Raw genomic sequence first — 15,531 nt, 5'->3', positions numbered from 1 at the left:
TGTTGAAACAATGGATAAGAGTTCTTGGAATAGTAAATGTACGAGGTGTCTTCAAGAAGTTTCCAGACTTTTTTTGTACAGACATTTAAAATTATTGTAGACTCTTGTAAATTCAATATGTTATTACTATACATCTGATGAGATGACTGACCAATTTTAAGGATTTCAGGTTCAAATGGACAGCTACAGCAAGAATTGGAATACACCCTACTAAAGCCTGATTGTCACAGTTAGTGAATTTCAAAAAGAGGGGATGACTTTCGAAAATATCGGCGAAAAAAAGCGATCCCTCCCTGTAAAAAAGTGCCCAGGTGAGGGTGAAGGAATTAATGTTTTTAGCCAGTTTTCGATATTTGTCATCCGAAAGGTCGAGCTTCAAAACAATACCAATCTTGTGAAAATTCGTCGCCTCTGTCGAAAGTTTTTGGCAGACATACAATCATATATACGTACGTTGCCCGGGTGTTTTTGGGTGTGTGTGTGGTCGGGCAGGGATGGGGGTGGTAATGAAAACCTAAGAATAAGCGAAGTAAAAAAAGAAAAAAACAGACCCCCCCCCAAAAAAAACACACGTGAAAAATTGCTTAAATAACCCTGTTTCAATATTAAAATTTAAAAAAATCCAAAAAAAAAGACATTTCACACCACAATTCGAACCCAAAACATTTAGATAAGCAACTGAGCTAAGACGACGTCACCGAAATTGTGTCACTTTTTTCAAATATTTAAAGTAAATCAGGTTACGACATTGTATGACGCGTGCGTAGAAGCTGACTCGTCATGAGAGGACGGTTTTTGCTGCCCCCCCCCCCTGTAGAAAACTACTGATTTCAGGGTTAAGGTATTAACGTTTTTGGCCAATTTTTCGATACTTGTCGGGCGAAGGTTGGAAATTTAAAATGATACCGATCTGGCGAAAATCCATGACCCGTGTCAAAAGTTTTTGCGAGACATACAAACACACGTACATACATACAAACAAACTCACATACATACATACATACAAACACACATTTTCACTTTTATATATATAGATGATTTTAGAAAACCATTCAAGCATGACAGACTAATGACCAAAATTGCATGCAAGGATGCATCCTGAACACTTTTCCATCGCAGTTTCAAAAATATGTTCTATATCAAGACTGGCAATTCTAGATTTGCGATAATAACAGGAAACTTTCCAATCACAGGAATTTCCAAATGAAGAAATTCCTCCTTTGGCCAAAGTAATGAGCATACAGAGAAGATCTTTTCTTTTATGAAAATACATTCCAAAAGAAATGGTGTCTTCAAGATTCTATTGTTCTATGAAAGGAATATTCCGTTTTATTTTGTCAGTTTCTGAAGATTTTGGTTGATTCTGAATAACAAGACCATTTTCTTTAGAAAGAATAACAAGACCATACACAGCAATAGAATCGGTGTATTATAATTAGGCATTTTCTGATTTACTTTTTGTTGGTCAATTCTAGCCTCTAAAACTATTTGACAAAATTGCAGCAAGTTTGAGAAAAGCAAAATTATTGAGACTAGCAGGACCTGTGAAAGTACTACAGCTGCATCTTTCTCATGTAATATGTTGCTGCTGGGTATTCTGTGGATGTTCAGCGTGAATGGAGACCCCACGATATTATTTTAGCCCGTTTGTTAAAACTGTAACAGTATTTATGTAAGAATGAAACTCCATTACGTTGTCCCTTATTCAATAACTCTTCCTCTTTCAACTTGTTTGTTTAATCTTTAATATAGGTCTCCACACAAGAACACTTTCCACGACAAACCAATAAAGTTGTTTTTAAATGTTAGAATGATATTTCTCTCCTTCATTTATACACCTTTAACTTAGGGACATTTTCTAGAAACAAAATTATTTAATGGGTTTTGATCAAAATTAGAATAAGAATTCTAGACATTAGGTTTAGTTATATTATGTCTTTATTTTAATATTATTTAAAAAAAAAAAAAAAAGTGGTGCAAGATTGTTTTGTTTATAGAGTTAATTTTACTCGTTCTAGGACGGGTACTTTCATCTTCTTTTATACATAAATTCAGGTGTAGATGTTTCTTATGGTTAAACGTACTTCCTAATTTTCTGCTGAGCGCTACCGGAAGCGGTGACAAAGCAAATCAGTTCCTCCGCTTTTATTGTGTATTGGATTTTTTTTTTTTTTTTTTTTTTTTGATGATGTTTAAGATTTTGTTACTTTGATTTCAATAATTTCATTTGTTATTTTGATTTCAATAATTTTATTTATATACTTTCATAAACACATATTTATTATAAATTCAAATAAAAAACTTATTTTTATAATTTCATCAACATACATTTCTTATAAAAGTTCATATAAAATTAAAAAAATTTAATTTTTTTAAAATTTTGTTATTAAATGTGCAAATAAAGACTAATTGTGTTATTTTTATTTGTATAATCCTGTTAATTTTAGTACTATTGCACTTATTGATCCGTGCTGAAATAATAGTTATTATTTAAAAAGCCATTCTTAACATGTGGAGGGTGTTTTAATACCTATTCTGTACTTTAACCTTACAATGTAATAAAAACAAATATCAAAACTTTAATTAAACTTAGCACGGATCAATAAGTGCACTAGGACCTTGATTTTTGTTCTATACTTTTTAATAGTGTCATTTCCTTATATTTTATTTCAATAAACCGCCTCGCAATAGAAATACTGAAGAACAATAAAAGTGAAGGAACTGATTTATCTTGTCACCGCTTCCGGTAGCAGACACACCGGAAGTCAGGAAGTACATTAGCTGACTATGATGTATATTATTTACCCACTAGAAGTAGTCACACAAGCCATCATCAAAGATTGTTCTTTAAGAACAACTTGTGGTGTTCTCGGGAGTCTGAGTGACAAGTCTCCCCAGATTTACAGTACTCTTCACTTTATTTGATAACCTTTGCAAAAGAATTTGCATTATCGCAACAGCCACTTTCCATTGATTTCTCGTTGGCAGCGATCATTGGTCTTCACTGGAATTTGGGTGGCAATAAGCCCCCTCCCCAAGGTCCTAGTCCTTTTTGCACTTAACCAGAGGAGGTCTGGCTAGTGCTTTCTCTCCTTGGTCTTTCCATCCTCCTTGACCCTCGTCACTTATTTGGTGTGGCGTCAGTTTATGGTCACACACACACACACACACACACACACACACACACACACACACACACACACACACACACACACAAAGGGAAAAGGAGAATTATTATTATTACTGTTATCATTATTATCATATTATTTTGTGTTTTATTATTTTGCCGTGTGATTGTAAAAAAAATTCGATGCTTGGGGGACCAATCACTGTGTTATAAAAAGAGACCGAAGTTTGAAGTTATTGCTTATGGGTGACCCCCCCCCCCCCTGCAATTATGGGATGGGATTCGTCTTTAAAAAATCTGGATCTGTGTTATTTTAAAAGATGGAAGAAAGGGTTCATGATCAATAAAAATGTTTTGAATGACGTTAAACATGATAGTGGAAATTAATTAATGGAGCGGCGGAGAACGAGAAATGGATGAGGCAAAGAATTCAAGGTTAACTAATTGTTGGAACTCTTTAGTTCATTTACAGTTTTTGTGGTTCGATTTTTGTTCTCTTTTTTTTCTCCTTTCTCTTCTGCCCTCTTCCCCTTTATTTATTTTTTTTTTTACTTTTCTGTTTTTCTTTTCTTCTGCAATTTTTTCCCCATCCTTTTCTGTTTTCCTCTTCCGTTTACCTTGCTTTTCTGTTATTTTTCTTTTTTTCTCTCTCTCTCTCTCTTTCTTCGTTCCCCCCCCCCGTTTTTTTTTACTTTTCTATTTTTCTTTTCTTCTGCAATTTTTTTTATCATCCGTTTCCTCCTCCGTTTACCTTTCTTTTCTGTTATTTTTCTTTTCTCTATTTTTTCTTTATAAAATCTAAGTGTAGAGTTTTTTTTGTTTTTTTTAATGAATACGTTTGGTTATTTTGTTTTGCGCCACATCAACTCTAATCAGGTTAATTAATGCTGAATCCGGTAATTTTGGAAAAGAGTTTTTAGGCTTAAAGTTATATATATATATATATTCAAATATTTATTCATGGTATTTAGTTTGGTTGTTTTGTAGGGAAGAAAAAATGCTGTTTTTTTTTGTTTTTTTTTGCTTTTGACTTTGCAGGACATGATTGAGTTTTACAAGAGAAAAGGAAGAAAAAACAGTAACATTAAAGCCAGCAAACCGATATCTTTAGACAGCCAGATCTAGTAGCATCAAATCTAATGGATAGCAACTTGTGACAATTTATTCTTGCTACATATTATAATGTAGAAGATTTCAACTACCTTGGTGCAGTTTTCACAAACAAAGTAGATGACACCAAAGAAGTAAGACGACATATTGCAATGGCAATGATTGTGCTAATCAATATCTGAAAAGACGGATCCATTTCACAACGCACAAAGAAACGGCTGCTGCAAGCTTGGGTATTTTCAATAGCAACATATGGAGCAGAATGTTGGGTCTTGAAGAAAGTCTACAAGAGGAAAATTGCTGCTTTTGAATTCTGATGCTACTATAGACGTCTTTGTGTAAGGTGGATGGACAAACGTACAAACAAATGGGTCTTGGAGAAGATTGGACCATGCTGAAGACTGCTGGGCAGCATCAATAACAGGAAATTGCAATTTTTGGAACATGTGTCCAGAACAGACGGCCTAATAAAAGATCTGCTCTTTGGTGCTACCCCTGACAAAAGAGGATGTCAGACAATGTGAAGGACATCACGGACATTAGCATGGCTGAGTTGCTCAGAAAGGCGCAGAATTGGAGTCAATGGCGACAATTTGTGAAGAGTTCTACGGCTGGTCAATAATGACCATTTCGTCAAAGAGAGAGATATATATGCTACTCTCCTCTAAGAAAAATAGAAGGTAATGCTTTCATGACAACAGAACCGATGCTACACTATCCTGCTCTGAATTGATAAACAACAATTGTATATTCCATCACTTTTAGTGGTTGCATTTGGAGTTCTTTGTTGTCTGACGTAAATTCAGTGCCGTCTCCCCACTAACATACGTTCGTTTTGAAATCGATACAAGAACATCACTGAGGATTATATTCATAACCTTCCAGTGGTGACCAACAGGACTGAGATCCAAACAAGGTTAAATAGTATAGTAAATTAGGGCTTTACATTGCGAGTGAAACAGTCGCATTTGCGAATGATTTTTCAAAGTGGCGACTAGAAATAATGAAACGCTTATCTTTTGGCGATTGTATTTCTTTCACTGACAAGCTTCCAAAGCTCACTACTGAGTGAAAAATACCTTTTCAACTTTTTTTTATTAATAAAACGAACACAGTTAAATTATTTAAACAATAAAAGTTTAATAGAACAATATACTCTTTTTTTTAAATGAAGGCGGTTTTAAAAACTATCTGAAGAAATCCGAATGTTTATAGCTTCAAGTATCAACATAAAGTTTGCTGTATATTTCGAATTACACTTATTAAAAAAATACAAAAAAGACTTTATTATGTACATAATCGTCACAGAATGAAGATGTCATATTCCAAAAACCACGTGGGTTTCGCTAGTAACTTTTTCTATTTGGTTAATAAACGAAAATATTTAGTTGTCAAAGGTCAACTAAAGATAAATTTGTCCATAAGAGCCCTGTAAATAGAATTGAGGATTAAAGCATAGTATAGTTTCGGCTTCAGACAGATAACAAATCTCCATTAATTTTAAATGTATGTTTATGGGAAAAATATCCCTATTCAATTATATTTCACGCTTTATTTATGCCAATCTTTTTATTAATGAAGTTCGATGTATCTTACAACTGCACAGTATCATACCTCAGCCTGACAGCAATGTAACCAGTGTTGGACTGAAGACGGTTGTATCATAATTTATCGTTATTTTCATGGCAAGTGCTTGTTTGGGCTCCAATCTATGGTTCCCCATTGCCAAAGTTTCACAAAATAACGGCTACAACCACTATCAACAATTCCCTCTCTATCCGTGCCTAAATAATGTATCCCATTTAAATTTTTCACAAATAATTAGTTACGGATATTAAGCAGTGTCATTTCTTATATTATTACTGGTGGCCATCTTGGTATGCACGAATGTGTGCTCTTGCGTGTAGACGCAATTCCGAGGAACTACATGCACGCTTGCGCATACTAAGACGGCCACCAGCAATAATATAAGAAATGACATGTCTTAATACCTGGAAAACTACTTATTTGCGAAAATTTTAAATTCGATATTCGTTTTCAGCATACCCGAAAACCGGAAGAAGTCGTCTTTTTAAAGAAAAATGTGAAGGACTTAAGGATTGTAGAAGTGCACGCCTGGGGAACTCTGTTCCGTCTGTCTGCTTCCCACCTGACTACAACTTGGATGTCTTCAAGTCCAACGTTAACAAATTCCTAATGAACCGCCCCCTTAAGTAAACACTTCATCAAATCTACACACTAACGTACTGTACTTGCGTTTTGATCCCTTATCCCTGAGTGGCTTCCGGGCCTTGATAAGTGGTGACCACCGTGTAAAAAAAAAAAAAAAAAAAAAAAAAAAGGCGGGAACAACGTGAAAATGTACCAAAAAAGTTTTGCTTTCCGGAAATCAACTTTAAAATTGCTTGACTCTTTTTCGGAAACATTATTTAAGAATGATATTTATGTAACGTCGTCAAATCACTGCTTGTTATTTTCCCTAAAACTCCAGAGTTGATATCCCGTCAACACTCGCACGCGCTTGCGCGCTGTTCTCAATTTTAAAAAAAAAAAAAGTATTTTTTTCTTTTTCTTTTTCTTTTTTTCTTTCACTTTTTTTATTTATTTACTTTTCTGTTACTTAAATTAAGTCACGGACATATCTAGTTTTCTCATTTTACGAATTGTTCTCTAATGATCGCCATTCTCCACTGTAGACATAAAAAAAAAGAAAGGGGGGGGGGAATCAACTTCACCAACATGTCACTGTTATGCAAACTGGAATTCGTAAATAGCTTTCATCTTTTCTTTTATCTGACTATTTTTATTTTTCGTTTTCCGTTTTTTTTTTTTTGTGTTTGTGATAAATAAAAATGTTTCTTTCGCGCATCAAGAGGTATATGTATATGTGTGAGGAAATGTATATACTAGCGGGATCCTCTCATAAATTCCTCAGTTGCTTACCTACAGCATTCTTTCATTGGTAGGCATGGTAAAAAAAGGTAAATATTAAAGGTCACGGCCGGAGGAGAATGCAAGAAATATTCCGCATAGGGATTTTAAAAAATGGTTTTATGTTGTTTTGTTTATATAATTAATAAATGAATCCTTTCGATTTAAAACCCATTTAGTATTACGCATGTAAACTTCAGAAAATCATGCTTGAAATGTGCCAACATTATCTGAATAAGCAAAATCACATCAGGTCAAATTCGGTAGCCACCTTGTTTTAATTTCGTTGATTCATACGCTGTCGAAACATTTCAAGCGCGTTCGTCTCAAGTTTGCATGTGTAATATTAAATGGATTTTAAATGGAGATGATTTATCATGTATTAATATATAAAGAAAACAACAGCATAAAACCATTTTACAATAATACGAGGGGCGTGCAATAAGTAATGCCCCTGACCCACTTCCCATAGCAGTAAAGCAACAAAACTTGGTACAGTTATTAGTATTTCTCTACATAGGAACCACCCAAAGTTATGCATTTCTCCCATCGTTTGATGCAGCTCTGGAGTCCGTTTTTGTAGAACACTCCAGGTTGATCCTCCAACCACGACGTGACTTCAGAAATCAAGGCTGCATCATCTGGGAAACGCTTTCCTTTCAAAAACAACTTCATGGCTGGGAAGAGGTGAAAGTCAGAGGGTGCAAGATCAGGAGAGTAGGGAGGATGGGGAAATTTCATAACCACACACCCGTGCTTCTGATCTGGCGACATGCGAGTTGTGAACCAGAGCGTTGTCCTGCAGGAGGAGGGTCGGGTACCTTTGCTGATCTTGCCCCGCCTCTTGATTTTAATAGCTTCCCTTAATTTCCTCAAAAGTGAACCATAATAGGCTCCTGTAATTGTGGTACCCTTGGCCAGGAAATCTGTCATCACTACTCCGTCCTGGTCCCAGAAGATTGTGAGCATGACCTTGCCAGTGGAGGGCTGCACCCTTGCCTTCTTTGGAGGTGGTAAGTCCAAGTGCTTCCACTGCATTGACTGGGCTTTGATCTCCGAATCATAGTGATGGACCCAGGTTTCATCCTGTGTAATCAGTCTTTTGAAAAACTTTGACTCATCTTCTTGGCACATCTCCAAATTCATCCTCGAGCACTCAACGCGTTCTCGCTTCTGGAATGGTGTGAGCAACCTGGAAATCCATCTGACAGACACCTTATGCATAAGCAAATAGTCATGAATGATAGTTTCCACAGACCCTGTACTAATCTTGACATCTTGGGCTATTTGGCGAATAGTAATGAGCCGATCTTCCAAAATGGCAGCCTCAACTTGATGGACAGATGCCTCACCAATGGCAGAAGGGGGTGACCAGGTCTGGGAGCTGTTTCCACAGACTTCCGGCCATGTTTGAATTCACAATACCAGCGTTTTACAAGGTCATATGATGGGGCATTATCACCATAAGTTTCTTCCATTTCATCAAAAGTCATTTGTGGTGTGCGTCCTTTCAAATACAAAAACCGAATCACTGCTCGACATTCAACAGGCTCCATTTCACACCTGACTCAGTTCAAACGCCTGTAAAACAGAAACCACAATTAGTTCAGAGCTGTAATTTGCCATATAACCCGTAGAGATATAAATCATTGCACATGCAAAATTTCAGCTAGATCAGACAACTGAAAGTGGGTCAGGCGCATTACTTATTGCACGCTCCTCATATATATATATATATATATATATATATATATATATTTTATTTATTTTTTTTTTTTTGAAGAATTTGTATTACATTTAAGAATTTTAATGAAATGGTTCAATCAAACACGAATAGCAGTGTTCAATATTAACTACAACACATCTGAGTATATAATGCATGCATGGCCAACCTAAGGCCTGTAGGCCAAATCTGGCCCATGAAGGCTGTCTCTATGGCCCACACATGAACAAAGATTGACCATGCATAATGGATGAGAGAGAGAGAAAGTGCAACAAAGAAGACATACGTACATAATACCTCCTGGAGAAACCCATTTAAAAACATACACACAGTAATAATAGAGCAAGGGTTAACAAAAAACACAAGCCGTTTGTTCAAGAGTTCAAATCTTAATCAGAATTCCTTTGTTGTGGGCATGTACGAACAAGAATAAACTGAGACATGATAAAAACTCCACAATGATACAATATTAATAAAAACTGATCCAACTCCTTGAAAGTTGAAAATATTTAATGATTCAATTAACATTAAAATTATTTTAAGTGAATATAGTTTCATCCATTGTTTGTATTGTTCAGACTAGGGTAAATGTGTAGATAGAGCCATCTAGAAAGAAAACGGCTGTTCTTATCTTGAGTTTTGTTCCCATAATGTTTTGACTGATGTAACCTTCGACCTTCTTCAGGCGTATCTTGATAATGGTGAATGGTGGGAAGAATGCTTTTGTTCTGTTTTCCCAACAAACCATAATCATTGGAATTCAAAATGTTTGGTGCGTTTATGAAATGAAAAGTGTTGAGTTGTTTGCATTTTTGTATTGATTCAGGTCAGTACTGATTCGATATAGTTTGTCTGAATTTTCGAATTAAAGATTGATAAGATGGATTATTGGGATTCATTGGACTACTTTTCCTCATTCTGACAATTAAATGTTTGATTTAGTTAACATTAAAATTATTTTAGGTAAATATAGTTTTATGACTTGATTTGAATTGTTCAGACTACGGTTATGTGTAGATACAACGGCCTAGAAAGAAAATAGCTGTTCTTAGCTTGATTATCATTTTCACAACGTTTCAGCTGATGTAACCGTCGACCTTCTTCAGGTGTATCTTGACAATGGCTCTAATTGATAAATGGCGGGAATAATTTTTTTTTTTTTTTTTTTTTTTTTCAACAAGTCATAGTCGTTAGAATTCAAAATGTTTGGTGCGTTTATAAAATGTAAAGTGTCGAGTTATTTCTATTTTTGTATTAATTCAGATCAGTACCGATTTAATGGTTATTTCTGAATTTTTTAGATGAGGATTGATAAGATGTATTATTTGGATTCGTTGGACTACTGTTCTCAGTTTGTGTTTCCGGCTAATCAAATAATACATATCATCGATTCTCTACATGACGTGTGATGGTGCTGTTTGTCGGACGTTTTTATGTTGAGGGGTTAGAAATGCAGCAAGTTCGACGGAGCACATTCCATTAAAGTACTTGCAAAACCCGTCTAGCCAAAACCACTATCAATAATTTCTCCGACTCTCTATTGGTGCCTAAACCTAAATGTGGATTCCATGAACAAAGCTTCTTTCCAAGAAGTGCCCGCCTGTGGAACTTTGTTCCACTGGTCTGCTTTACAGCTGCTTACACTATTACTGTTTTCAAGTCCAGCGTAAACAAGTTCTTGTTGAACTGTCTTCTTTGATAATCTAATTATACCAAATTTCCATTGCTAACGCAAGTGGCCTCAGGGCCTTGATAAATGGCGACCTTTTTTGTAATAAAAACACACACTGGACCATTTATTACTCTTAAGAATCATAGTCTGTTATTTTAGAATTCTCGGAGTTGGAATTGGACCTAGATTCTATATGTTCCAACTCTGCAACCCTGGATCGATCTCATCGCATGAGATGTGATTAGACAGGGTGTAATAATAATATGGCTGAAGCATCGACAGGAGCACATTTAACCCACCCAGCATGATAGTCATGTCATATGTACATTATGATTGTAGCATAGTATGTAAAGGCAAGCAACCACACAATAATATAGTTTAAAAGAAAATGTAATGAATATCAAATGCTGCTGTTTAATTAAATATTTTGAGCTGTATTGTGTGATCCACTGCCTCATAATTATCATAATTATTTATTAATCATTTTATTGCTCAGATTCCATAGAAGTGTCTAATTAGGAGCGTTGTTGAAATGCGTGAAGGCTTTGTTTTTATGGTTCACACGTTATTTTATTTTTTATTCATTTTTATGTATTTTTTTTTTTGCTCTTGCTGTTTTGGGTGGGAAGATAAAAACAATAATTAAAACTTTCAACTTTAAATGAGGCAGTCAGTTAAAGATTAAAACAACAACAAAAAAGAAAGAATATTTGTTATCATGGATTGATTGATAAAAGATGTGTTTCCTTCATCAAATAGATCCCCCAAGGCATCTATTCCCTTAGCCTCTGAATAAACCACAAAAAACACATTCTGATTGTAAAATTGGAGAGAATTTATTTTTTCCGTAACAAAGTACCTACAGAGATATGTGAATTGAGTACTGTAGTGAGCTGGTTATTTACATTACATTTAAATTTCTTGTTTGCTGATGGAACTGTTTTTGTTTTTAAATTTATTTACTTAAACAAGACACAGTGCTGCTAAGACATGAGGAGTTACTGTGATATCTTAATTGGGTAATTAAGATAGGTTGTTTATATTACATTTAATTTTCTGTGTGTTAGTACAATAGGGGAAACAGGAACCAGAGAGGGAATTCTAAAGGCTAACAGTTCAAGCTATTAGAGTATAAAGCTTTCCGGCATCTGGGAACTTTTACCATGAAAAGATTGGAGTTTTCAGTCAAGGGAATTTACTAGTAATGGAATGATTTCAATATTTTTCCTGATTCCGATACAATTACAAATTCCATACTAAATTCTTGATTCCATTTTCTTTTTATAAATCTATGACTATAAATCTATTTAACTCTAGAAGTGTAAGCCATGTTTAGTTTCAGATGGTTCGTTGTTTTAAACAAGTCTTGAGAGGTGACAGGTTTGCAGTAGACAGAAAGTTTCCGATGGTTCGTTGTTCTAAACAAGTTTTGAGAGGTGACTGGTTTGCAGTAGACAGAACAGTTTCCGATGGTTCGTTGTTCTAAACAAGTTTTGAGAGGTGACTGGTTTGCAGTAGACAGAACAGTTTCCAATGGTTCGTTACACACAAGTCCTGAGAGGTGACTTGTTTGCAGTAGACAGTTCCACAGAGCAAAATATTCTTACCATGTCGAGACGGAAAAAAAAATGTGAAATTGCTCCAGAAAAGGTTTAATATTTATGAAGCAATTCTGGTTTCTGATTGGTTGGTTGCAGAACGTGAATTAATTTGATTCGTCAGTTCCTAGCAGCATCGTTTATAAATAGAATCGTCCGACTGTGTGGGATCATACCCCATTACAAGTCCAAAATATTGCAACAGTGTTACTTTTTCCTCTGATTAGCATTAAAAAAAAAAAAAAAATGTTAAATGTGCAGATATTTTCTCAAAAGTGAAAAGAGGGGGGGGGGTCATCTATAGATTTTAAGTTTTACTGGTAGTTTAAAAATCAATAAATATTGAATATTTTATTATTACCAGTAGTGGAAGATTTTGTTTTTAAACAAAATCAAATAACAAAAGATAATTAAAGGAATCGTTTTTGGTATGAGAAAATAGGCAGAAAGTTTTTTGATTCCAATACCGACGCCGATACCCCAAAAAGTTCCAACTTTCCTCAGATTCTGATTAATCTTCCCAGCACTAGTAATTACATCGAGTGAGTACTAGGGAAGTAAGTTCGTCGGGGTATATTCCATTAAAGTACTTGTATGCCAGTGTTGTCAATTCAAAATTAAAAGAAAAGAAATAAAACAACGTTAAAATACGAAACATGTGGTGTGTCGAAGTGAAATAATTTATTTTTATATTGTTGTTATGTACAGACTTAAAAATAGCTCGCATAGATTTTTGTTTGTTTAATATTATTGATTAATTTGTAGCATATATGTTGTATGATGACCATCTGATCATCCTAGGAATGATGAATGACTCTCAGTAGGAGCATCTTTAAAATGAAGATGGTTTGCACATAGCCAGCCTCACTCACTCGTACCAACTAGCCTGATCCAACGGCAGGCCAGGGTCAAGGCAGCTGGAGGCCAGGTGGGATTCAACAGATGCCAAAAGTGTCAACATCCTTCTACATCAATGCCTCTGTTCAGTCTTGAAAGACAAAGGATACCCCCCTGTAAGGGCAGCTGCGCGTATAATTGTGAGGCAAAGGTTGCACAATGCCCAGTCCCACCTCTCCTGAATCGGCACTGTTTGAGTTCATTGGCAAGGAGAAGTCCAGGACGACTAAAAACATTGCCAAGATAAGCAGAGAGCACATACAGCACCATCTCAAATGGTCACCCATTTAGTACTCACCAGGCTCAACGTTGTTTAACTTTGTTGATCCAGTGGGAACGGGTGTGTCAACGTGATTATGCCTACATACAGCGATTAATATTCCCAAATTGTCACCCAGCTGTTATTAGTTAATCTCAAAGTTAACTTTGGTGATCTAATGGGAACCAGTGTGTCGACATGATTATGTCATGCATACGTATAAAACTGTGTCCAAAGCATATGCAACTGATAGCAACCTTTCTGGTAGGCCAGCATTTAAACTCCTTGGCTTAACATTGACAGGCAACACAAATTGGAACTAATACAGAGAAGGTACTACTAAATCTGTGGCAAAGATAATGGACTCCCTCTACCATGCTAGAAAACGTCTCACACCTGTTCGTATCATATATCTATAAAGCCACCATTCACTCATGCATGAGTTATTGATGCCATATCTGGGCTGGTGCACTAGTCTCTCTGCCTTGAACAGAGAACAGAACAAAAAATCCGTAACTGAATAGAACCTGCAAACTTCAGGTCCGATCCCATCGCGTAAATGTTGAATCCATGCGTTTGCTTTACATGCATTTCAACAGATTAGCAGCAAAATCTCACCCTTTCACTGTAAAGTTCCTGAAATGCTGGAAAATTTCTACTCTAATAGTTTCTTTCCACAGATGGAATTTCCTCTTTGTTCCCACACCCACTATACGAACATGCAGAAATTCAAATGTAATGTGAACAAATATATTACAAACTAACTAGCTTAATACTTTACTGTCATTTGCTATTATCAGCGAACATCACAATTAGCATCAATTGAAAAAGAAGGATAAACAATATTTTCACACACTTTTTTTTATTCCTCGTGCATGTTTCCTTTTTCTTATAGCCCCTTTTTTATCATTGTTAAGATTATTATTATTTATTATTATTAATTGTATTAGCTGTTAAACGTTTATTTATTAATGGACAATAATTTTTTATTTTTCAACTACTTTTCAATGTAAATAATGCTTGGAAAAAAAAATTATAAATCGCAAAAACAATTAATAAAAAGAACCCAGTGGTTAGAGTACTTGAAGAAAAATAAAATGGAACAATGATATCCTTCTGAAAGTTGAAGGTTCAATTCTTAATGTGGATGACCGAAAAATACAATTGCGAATTATTTAGGACCTCTATCAAGTTATGGCTGATGGAACGAGAGCATTCTGCCTCCGTGAAGTAAATAAAGGGTTCTATTGGAAATTCTGCCCAAATTCTCAAGTTCAACAGAAACATTCCCAAGTTCGGCAAGATACACTTCAAGAAGATCGGAGGCTACAGCTACCAAAACCTTGTGAAAATGACACAAGATGAGAACAATAGCCTGAAGAATCCAAATAATATGAATTACCAAATCCTTATGTCAGAAATTTGGAAACGTAATAAAAATTGATATTTACATGAGTTCAACTAATATGTAAAATAAACATTTATTTTTTAATGGACAATTACTTTTTATTTTGCAATTACTTTTCCATGTAAATAATGCTTGGAAAAAATTACATTATGAATTGCAAAAAAAAACAAAAAACAAAGAATAAATGATAAACTTTTAAAAATTAATATTTACATGAATCCAACTAAATGAAGAAAAATACATGGCCTACATTGAATTAAGATTGAATCCCATTTGAACTTTGATGAAATCTTTCATTTTAATACAACTATTTTTTTTATGCTGTTTTGTTTATGTCTTCGTGAGTCAATCAAGGAGTTTATCATGATCTTTTCGAAAATGATACTCGGATCTGCCACAGATGTTGTTTGCAATTGTTATATTAATATTGTCGACTTCACTGTTAGTTGTTGATATTAAAAGGGAGGATAGCTTTCTTTTCGTTGGTCGCCATGGAAATAACATTTTCGAAATATCTCCAATAATAAACCGTATGAATTGAACGCATTTTATAAAAGTCCCGTGTTTGTGCGTCACATGTCTGTGGTGTGATTTGTGAAAGCAAACAAAATGTTTTTAATCTGAAATTTTCAGTTTGAGGATTCATTATTCATATTTAGGTTATTCATACTACGAGTGTTATTGTCATAGCGTTTCGGTTGATGTAACGGCCAAATGGTACTCTTGCAGAATTTTACTTGGATCTTTGGGATTTTCCATCAATTATGGTTAAGGCTCGACCGACAATCACCAGATTAAGCCGAGCA

General features: G+C 35.0%; 1 protein-coding gene across 1 annotated transcript in view; it reads left to right on the top strand.

Annotated features, from left to right (window-relative positions):
- The window catches only part of LOC145249496 (putative ATP-dependent RNA helicase DDX49), a 619,310-nt gene that overhangs the window by 331,284 nt on the left and 272,495 nt on the right, over window positions 1–15,531 (top strand). The window lies entirely within an intron of this gene.

Source organism: Euprymna scolopes, chromosome 28 (assembly GCF_053919585.1).
Source record: "Euprymna scolopes isolate OS-2025 chromosome 28, ASM5391958v1, whole genome shotgun sequence".
Classification (NCBI taxonomy): Eukaryota; Metazoa; Mollusca; class Cephalopoda; order Sepiida; family Sepiolidae; genus Euprymna; species Euprymna scolopes.
The sequence above is the reverse complement of the archived record's forward strand: the minus strand, read 5'-3'. Positions and strand labels throughout refer to the sequence as shown.